A 10114-nucleotide genomic window follows, 5' to 3' on the forward strand; every position below is an offset into this window, starting at 1 on the left:
AAGAATCTGTCTACTACAATATATGTTTAACACTTTTGATTAAATACTACCATGTTTAACACTTTTGATTAAATACTACCAAAAGACAAATATATCTCTATTAGCACAGAATTTGTGGGCCCTCTTCCATATGAAATCTTGAAAAATTTGTGTATCACCATTTAATCTGCTAACTTAATAGGAAGAAAATCATACATTTTGATTTGAATTTATTTGTTTATTGACATATATGTATTCTTATTTATGCAAATTTATCTTTATTTTTTATTTCAATAGGTTTTGTGGGCATAGGTGGTGTTTGGTTACATGGATAAGAGGTTTAGCAGTGATTTCTTGAGAATTTACAATGTGCCAAGCACATGTGAAGAATTTGGGGTTCATTCGTTCATTTAATCATGGGTTAAAGGAGGGTTAGATTCGCCCCCTATGTTTAGAGAGCAGCCTGTACTCCTAGGCATTCTACTATAGCACCTCCACTTTTATCCCTTGCGGTCAGGCAGATAACCAGAGAGATACATCACAAGCAAGGAGCATGGTGATCACAGGTCACTGGTCTCAAATCCATCAACTGGTTTTACTATTGCACAATGACTCTCAAAATCTTGTAGTTTATGTTCCAAGAAGCCACCCTTGGGCTTCCCAGAGAGACTTTCTTTATTTGTTGTGGAGTCTACCACAAAAATAGAAGAGGCACTTACCGCACACTTTCTACTTGAATGACTGAAAACAACAGTTGCTCTTACAGATGCAGGAAAGAGCAAAGATATTTCAGTAGGCCTGAGGACAAGCTAAAAATTACCAGCTCCTCATAGTAATTACTCATTCCCCTGGAGAACAATTGAAGGTTAGCTTTTTCCAAAATCTAACTCACTTTGCAAATCCAACTTAATCTTGATGTAGTGGCCTTGAGCGAGTTGTATAATATCTTGGACCTTTGTTGTCTTCTCTGTAAAGTGGTCTTGTTACCTTCTCTAAGTGGAAGCCACTCAGTGTGATCTCTTGAGATTCCCATCAAGTTGAGGGTATGTGATTCTGAAACAGGTTCCCTCCTCCAGGTGTTTTGTTAGGCAAAACTTTTAAAAAAGAAGTCCAAAGGACATATCTATAACACTGAATCATGAATGAGTAAAGCTTTCAGAAAGAGATGAATATAGAAACCTTGAGCTTACAAAAAGTCTCTCTAGAGGATTTTCTTTTAATTAACTCTACACACTTCTTGCAGAGTACCCTCAACTGACCTTCCAGTAGAGTTCCATAGTCTTATGACATAAGGGAAGTGCCCTGCTTCTCCTTGTAAAGTAAGAGAACCACAAACACCTGTTCTTTGGTAGATTCACCACAGAGAATCACTTCTTGAAGGTCAATTATATTGCTAAGTCAGTCTAAAGATTTTCCGTCTGGGAAAGTACAGCAATGGCATCTGTTCATTCTTCAATGTAGATCAGCCCTTTACCCATGATTTTTCAATATTTAAACCAACAGCTCAAACAAAGCTGTGCTTCACTGTTAACCTTGTGAACTTAAAAGCCTGCACCTGTACAATTAGTAATTAACATGTTCAGTAACATAGCTGAAAGGTAACAGTGACATTCACACCTCTTAATTGGTGCGATTAGCAGTCCTTTTGTTGTCAACCATTAGCAGCTCTCCCCAAGTGTGAAATGCCACAGGTAGAGGGACATTGGCAATGGGTGGGGTAAAGGAGGGAAGGTGAGAGTGAAAAAAGTTTATAAAGCAGGTTAGACTTATCTAGAGGAAAGAAAACAGATGGTTACTTCAAAAAACTGGCTAAAACTGTCAAAGGAGTAGAACCATCAGTGATTGTATCTCTTTTTATTCTTTGCTGCTGCTGCGAATGAGTCTTGAAGTTTTAAAAACTCCAGTATCCCCCATTGCACTGCAATATGGGGAGACCCCACTTTCAGCAAAATTAATTATGAATGTGAAAGTCTATATCAATGTTTTTAAAAATGAAGGTATGCCTGTGGAGTTTTGCTTTCTTGACAATATACCATAAGGGTTACTATGATATTCTAGATGACAAATATACTTGGGCTTTAAAAACAGATTCCAATTATATAGGAATTTTCAGGAATATATGAAGCAAGATGCACTTCTTGTTTTTTTCTTGTTTATTTCTTGTTTGATCCTCTTCTTTAATCCTCTTTTCTCTTTTTCCAAAAAGCAGTAGCAGGCTCCCCTCCAGATGGATGAGAAACTTTCTTCTGTATCCAGTGTTGCAACCTCTCATCAATCGATAACAAACCTCTCAGAAGGCATGACCCTGTGTTAGCATCCTTTCATTTTTTTCAGATTTTAGCTTCCATGCTTCGCTTTTCTATATTTTCCTGATATATTTGTCTTCTTTTCTTAAAGATATGGCTTCTTATTGACAATGTAGAGATGTTGCTATTCCTGTACAAACTAGAGGTGTCAGTATTCCTTTATAATGGGAGAGGTCATTGAGTTATCATTCTAGGACAAAAATTAGATAGAACATATTTGTGAGCTCCATGATAGCAGAATTATGTCTCCTCTATCAATATATTACCAACTTCTAGCCCAAATATAGGTTCAATAAATAGTTATTACATATGAAATGTGAATGCTAATGTCAATGAGATTTTCCTCCCCAAGTTTCTGTTAACGTTACTTTGGTTTTTACACAATTCTTCTGGGGCATTTGCAATGCTATTTGAGTTTTCTTTATTGCTGAGATTATTATTTTCATTTTGGGAGAGGCTGTCTTTATGTTAATATATTATTTCCTTAGACATGTTTTCCATTTTTACTTGATGGATTGACTCCCTATCACCTGGCTTTTTCATTCATTGAAATTCAGCTTTATATTGATGACTTCATAGTTTTACAGATCATTTTGAATCCTTCAACCCTATCTTACCTCTTGCTTATCTTTCATCCACATTTCCTACACTATATTCTCGTTCTAAACTACTTTTTTATTATCTATGTATGCCAGACCTTAGGAGCTTAACGCCTATTTTATTTTACCCTTCATGTTTTGTAGGTTAGGAATTTGAGAAGGGGTCATCTTGATCCACATGGCCTCACCTGGAATGGGTGGGACAAAGGATCCATTTCTAAGATGGCTTCCTCATATATGTGGTCTCTCACTCGCCACATTGAATCTCTTCCTCCAGGGCCTCTGCACGTGGCTTGGGCTTCCCATAGCATGGTGTTCACAGGATAGTTGCATTTTCTATAGAGCAGCTGGTTTCTCCCAGGTAAGCCTTCCAAAAGCAAGCATTACAAGAGACCCAAGTGGAAACTGCAAGGCTTCATACTCATTGCTTAAGCAAATCCCTAAGGCCATCTTGGATTCAAGAGGGAGGGGAGGACTAGACTTCACGTCTCCATGGGGAAATGGTAGGCCCATATGAGGAGGGAAGGACTCGGTGGCAATTATCTTGATGACAAACTGCCATACCTACCATTTTCATTTTAATATTTTCTTTTTCTGCCCTATCTAAAATTTTTACAGTTGCCTACCTAATATATAGGTTGTTAATACACACAAGTTTGTGCCAAGACTATGTTCAAGAATGATAAGTTCCCCCACTGGGTCATCTCCATATGAAACTATTTAAAGAGCACTAGGAGTCCCTGATGTTCCAAAGTCATCTCCCTTAACTAGCCTCTCCATTCACTCATTTGAGTCACTAAAAGCTTTCTAGGGGAAACAAGCTCTCATGTGACTTGGGAGAGAGGCATGACCAATCAACCATGAGTATTTCTCAATCCAGAACTGCAGGTTGGTTTATTAAGATTAGTTTTTTTTTTTTCCCCTGTGGGTAAATAGAGCATGAAGTGGGAAAAATGGTGCTGGAGCCGTGAGTGCTCCTTGGAGTGGACAAAGCTGGGTGTGACACTGAACCCCTGGGATGGCAGCAGAGTGCCATATGCATCAGTCTGGAAGGAGAAGAGAATTGGAGAGGGTCATAGTTGGGGGTCAGTATAAGTGAAGGTGTGTGGGTGATACAATAATATAAAATGTTTTCCTCCCTGATGCAAAGAATGTATATCACCTATTATCTCTATTTTCTCCAAAGAACACATATGATTTCAGAGCTTCCCCTCTGTACATACAAAGAGAGAAGCTATCCTGGAGATAAACTACTCCACCTACCTTTCTAATTTTTTTTTTTTTTTTTTTGCAATATATACATGATATATGTGTATGTATATATGCGTGTGTGTGTGTATATATATACACACACACACATTACATAAGAAACTAGAGTAGTCAAGCTATTCCACTCCCATACTCCTAGTTGATATATCTCCTAGGCAGTTTATACCCGAGCTGCTGAGAATTGGTTTTAAATTGTGAAGCTGGTCACTGACCAGTCATTTAGATTACCATAGCAATTAGTTTTGACCCCACTATCATTACCATACTTTGTCTAGTTCCTCCTCCTAGCAAAGACTTCTAGTTTAGTTATCTTTTGATAGACATTCAGCTCTTCTTTGTTAGTTATAGACCCTCCCGTTATTAGCTAACGTATGCCACCTAGAATAATGAGTCTATTTTTCAGCCTCCCTTGCTGCCATGTAAATATATTCTTTCTACTTGTATGCAAGCAGAAATGTCACATATGAATTCCAAGAAGCCCTTAAAGAGGTGCAGCTGTCTGCATTCTTTCCTCTTTCCCCTAGTATGTGAGGAAATGATGTCTTGGGCTGTCCCCGCCATCTTGAATCATGAGGTAGAAATCACGGCGTGGACAGCAGAGCTGCAAGATAGAAAGAGCCTCAGCTTCTGATGACGAGGACTTTGTGAATCTGCTTTACCAACTCCCAGCTCTGTGCTACAGATCATATTTATTTACCCAGGAGATAAACTTCTATTTTTATAGACATTGTTATTTGGATTTTTTATCACGTTTAGTGAAATCTAATTCTGACACACCTCTCTGCTGGTGAGGCTGGAGAATTTAGTCGGGTTAAAACAACCAGCTTGGTTTAAACCACCCTTCCAACACACACAGTATATAAACTTGCAAAGGCTAATTAAATTTCACTAGGGCAGATCTTTATAAAAAGAATAAGTAACATATGTATATATCACATCTGAATTTAAATACAGTATTTAACTGTCCTAGATTTTGCAATGTATTCATAGCTGTGAGGGGGGATAAGAAACTACTTCATAATCCGTTGAATCCTTGTAAATTCTGTTTAAATATGTTTTTAAAATGTGATTTTTTTTGTGTGCTACCAGTGGTGATGATGGGGAGTTCTGTATTGTAAAATATGCCTCATTGCTCTTGAGAATGAGCTGAGACACAGTCAGTGCCATGGCAGCCCCTCCTGGGTTAGAGGGTGGTGCTTTGAGAAAGGATACTCAGTTATAAAAGCCAATGGATTCTTTTTCTGAAATGGCTGCAAACACCACTGCTTTTGTTTAGTGTTCATTATGTCTCAAAGTTTCCTCTCTCTTTTCCTTCCATCAAGCCTCCCCAGCCCAGTCTGCATCCTTCCAGTACCTTTCAGAGCTAACTCTTCAAAAATAGCATCCAATCATGCCGTGTCACTGGGTAGAAACTTCAGTGGATTCCTTCTTGCTTAAATGGCCTTCACTTTTTCTTCCATGTACTTTCCCAGTCCTTTTTATCTCACTTGCTCTCTGTTTATACATGATGAAATCCCCACCTTTTCCCAAACATGCCGTGCCTTTTACAACTCTGCATTTGGAACAGGCTGTGCTCTCTGCTTGAAATGCTTCCCTGACCCTGAACTTCCTCTTCAGAACTTTCAGGATGTATCTCCCGGGTCACCAGCATTCAAAAGCATTTGCCATTACTACAGTTGCAGTTAATCACTTCCTCCTATGTGTGGATTCTACTTTTAGTCTGTCACAGCACTTACCAGGTGTATTATGATTGATCTGTTTTCACGTCTGATTTGTCCTAATGTGTGAGACACCGCAGCCCACCCTGCTATCCTGTTCAATGTCCGTAACCGAGTGGAAACTCCCTGTGTCTTGTGGGACGGAGAGCTACAGCCATGACTGAGACGAGTCTATCTTGACAAAAAGTAATTTGTATCTAAATTTAGTACTTAGAGTTGTATGAAAAACTGTAGGACCTAGACACTTCCAATTCTCTGGAGAAGCTATTCATGGGAGTATACAGGAATCTGCGTAGCTATCCTATGTAGCCATCATAGCTTTCTTCCCACCTTGAAGAGAAATACATTTATCAGAACTGGATTTTCTTAGAATCAGAATTATGGAATCATAGAATTGTAGAGCTAAATGGGACCTTAAAGATTACTGACTCCAACTTCATAATGAGAAAACTAGGCCCAGAAAAGCTAAAAGATTTGTCAAAGAACACCCACCTAGTTAGTGTCAGTCAGATTTGAAATCTTGGTCTCCTGACTCCAGCATTCTTCAAATATTTGAGCCCTCAGTCCTTGGTTAAGGGGCATCCAACAGCTGTGAAGCGCAGAAATTTTAATGTTAAGTTAAATCAGTGCTGAACCACACATACACCTAAGGGTTTCAGCTGCAAGTTAAATAGATGAGAGAAGTCAAATTATTTGATGAAAATATTAAAATCAGAGACCTTGAGAGTTTAAAAGTCCCTTATATAGTAACCAGTCCAAGCACCTAGTTTTTCATAAATAAAAATTACTAAGAAGTGAAATAATTTTCTCCACCTGAGTCATAAAGCCAAAGAGAGAGACAAAAGTAAAACCTTGACTACAACTGTGAAATGGACTCCACAGGACTCCTGTGGATAAAATAGGATCCTAGAGAGAGCAGTAACTCTTGTTTGAAGCATATGAAGCCACAGTTGGTCAAAGAATTACAAAGTCAGCTCAGTAGAAAATGATTTTTTAAACGATGTATACATACTACAATTTTTTAAATTTTAATCTTAAACACATAAATGTATAGTTATTTTCCACTTGGATAATCCAGGATTTTCTCCCCATCTCAATATCTTTTGCTTAATCACATCTGCAAAGTCATTTTTGTCATGCAGGCAGTATGTTTATAGGATAAGGACATAAACATCTTTGGGGCCAGGCGCAGTGGCTCACACCTGTAAGCCCAGCACTTTGGGAGACCAAGGCAGGTGGATCATTTGAGGTCACGAGTTCAAGACCAGCCTGGCCAACATGGTGAAACCCCGTCTCTTCTAAAAATACAAAAAATTAGCTGGGCATGGTGGCAAGAGCCTGGTTACTTGGGAGGTTGAGGTACAAGAATTGCTTGAACCCAGGAGGTAGATGTTGCAGTGAGCCAAGATTGTGTCATATACTTTAGCCTGGGCAACAGAGCAAGACTGTCTCAAAAAAAAAAAAAAAAGTCTTTGGTCATGGAAGTGCAGGGGGGCATTACTCTGCCTACCATGCATGGTGGAAGATGAGGAAACACACACAAATTGTATTGTTTATGATTTATAGTTTGTGCCTTTAAAGTAAAATAACATTTTATAGACATTTAGAAAGCAACCCATGTGAATTCTTCCAAATTTGTTTCCCAATTCTTTTTATAATGTCTGCCGTGCAACCAATTTGAAATTAATTTTTTTTGTGGTTCACCTTTTCTGATTCTTCTGAAATATTGGTGTTAGGTTTTATAGATATGATTCTCTTTCTTTTTGTACTCCAATGTTACTGGCTTACATGACATTTATTTAAATTACACAATTACAATAACAAGGACTTTAAACAACTTTAAGGACAAACATGACTTTGCAGAAATCGCTCGTTGTTGGACAAAAAGGTGACCAGGTTGTTGACAAAGGGCCTGAGAGCCACTGGTCCTCATCGTGGCATGCAACAAATGAGAAGTTGCCATATCTGGTAGAGTGTGTTAGTGAAGTTGGTTTAGGGGAGGTTCTGCTGTTTAAAGTGCCGTGTGTACTCGAAGGCACTATACAGATATAAGGCATTGCTATTTTTGTTTGTATAATAGTTCAAGGCCTGGGGCTAAGAATTATGCAAATAGACATTCATGATGGTGTAGGAGAGATGCATGGCAGAAGACAAGCAGCCTATAAACTAGCCTGATGACAAGGGAAAGTCAGAAAAATTTGCAAAAATGTTCTGCTGAAGCCTAGATAAATTCTAAAAGTATATTAAGTTGGTTAATAATAAAAGTTTCAATCAAAAAAGTTTTCAATTATAGTCAAGGACTTGCTTCCTTTATTAATCTGCTTTTAAGCACATCCAATGCATCTCTAAAAATTTTGGTTTAGTTGTCTAATGAAAAAGCTATTTTTTAAAATATCTAATTGTCTGGAAAAAGTATATTGATCCCTTCTTTCAAATGACCTCTCTTTAGGAAACTTGGCTGCTTGGCTCATTAAACTGTAAATGTATCCTGTGAAAGCTTTTTTTTTTTTTTTTTTTTTTTTTTTTTTTGAGACAGAATCTCGCTCTGTTGCCAAGCCGGAGTGCAGGGGTGCAATCTTGGCTCACTGCAACCTCCACCTCTGGGGTTCAAGCAACTGTCAAGCCTCAGCCTCCCAAGTAGCTGGGACTACAGGCGTGCACCACCACACCCAGCTAATTTTTGTATTTTTAGTGGAGATGGGGTTTCACCATGTTGGCCAGGATGGTCTCGATCTCTTGACCTCGTGATCCGCCCGCCTTGGCCTCCCGAAGTGCTGGAATTACAGGCGTGAGCTGCTGTGCCCGGCCATGAAAGCATATTTTTACTCAGGCTGAGTAGTGTAGGGTAAAGGACACTTGCTAATGTTCTGAGATTGCAAACACATGTGTAAAATGTGGCAGAACATGCAACACAAGAAGATTGCTACATCTTGACTTGCAGGGCCTTCCCATATCTGTTATTTTGCCTTGAATAATAATAATAACTATTATTATTATCATTATTAAGACAGGGGTCTTGCTCTGTTGCTCAGGCTGGAGTGCAATGGCACAATTATAGCTCACTGTAACCTCTAACTCCTGGGCTCAAACGATACTTCCACCTCAGCCTCCTGAGTTGCTGGGAGTACAGGCATGCACCACCATGCCCAGTTAAGTTTTTAAATTTTTCGTAGCAACGGAGCCTTGCTGTGTTGCTTAGGCTGGTCTCAACCTACTTTGCTCTTGAATTCTATCGTCTTTGACTACTTAGTCAGTAACTGTCTCTGTATACTAGCTTGTCGAAGGAGGGCAAGTGAGGTTAAATGTTCAGTATCAACTTCTGAACATAGAATGTACTTGTGGCCAAAGTCATGGATTTCCTTATCCCTGCCCATAGGGGAAGCAAGTGAATACTCAGTCTATTAGTTCCCTTGGGCTACCATAGCAAAGTACCATATATTGGGTGGCTTAAACAACAGAAACTTACGTTCTAGAAGCTAGAAGCCCAAGATGAAGGTGTCAGCGGAGCCATGTTCCCTCTGAATGCAAGGAATAAATCTGTTCCAGGCCTGTCTCTTAACTTCTGGTCATCCCTTAATTACGGCAGCCAACTCCAAACTTCTTATGATGTTCTCCCTCTGTGTGTGTATGCAGGTCCACATTTCCCCCTTTTTATAAGGGCAACGGTCAAATTGGATTAAGGGCACACACTGCTCCTGTATGACCTCATCGGGTTTTGTTTTGTTTTGTTTTGTTTTGAGATGGAGTTTTGCACTTTTCACCCAGGCTGGGGGAGTGCAATGGCGTGATCTCTGCTCACTGCAACCTCCACCTCCCAGGTTTAAGCAATTCTTTTGCCTCAGCCTCCAGAGTAGCTGGGATTACAGGCACCCACCACCACACCTGGATAATTTTTGTATTTTTAGTAGAGACTAGCTTTCACCATGTTGGCCAGCCTGGTCTCAAACTCCTGACCTCAGGTGATCTTCCTGTCTTGGCCTCCCAAAGTGTTTATCTTAGTTACATCTGCAATGACCTTGTTTCCAAGTAAGCTCATATTCTGAGATACTGGGTGTTAGAATTTTAGCATCTAAAATTTTGGTGCACACACTTCAACCCATTCAACCCGTTACACTCTCTCTGGAGGAAGGCATAAACATTCTATGCCTCATACTAATCCTCCAAATAATTTCTCAGTATAATAACCAGTATATAGTCAAAGTTAACCAGGTACTTGATAATAGTCATAAAAATCATGGGGAGT

General features: G+C 39.2%; 1 long non-coding RNA gene across 1 annotated transcript; it reads right to left on the reverse strand.

Annotated features, from left to right (window-relative positions):
- Positions 1–256: 256 nt before the first annotated feature.
- LOC144330538 (uncharacterized) lies at positions 257–9499 on the reverse strand. Its single transcript, XR_013396835.1, has 4 exons — positions 9338–9499; positions 6364–6460; positions 3073–3251; positions 257–2475 (listed from the first exon to the last, which is right to left on the reverse strand). It is a non-coding gene; the product is annotated as an uncharacterized LOC144330538 (long non-coding RNA).
- Between the last annotated feature and the right edge of the window lie 615 nt (positions 9500–10114).

This window comes from Macaca mulatta, chromosome 8 (assembly GCF_049350105.2).
Source record: "Macaca mulatta isolate MMU2019108-1 chromosome 8, T2T-MMU8v2.0, whole genome shotgun sequence".
In the NCBI taxonomy this organism is placed as follows: domain Eukaryota; kingdom Metazoa; phylum Chordata; class Mammalia; order Primates; family Cercopithecidae; genus Macaca; species Macaca mulatta.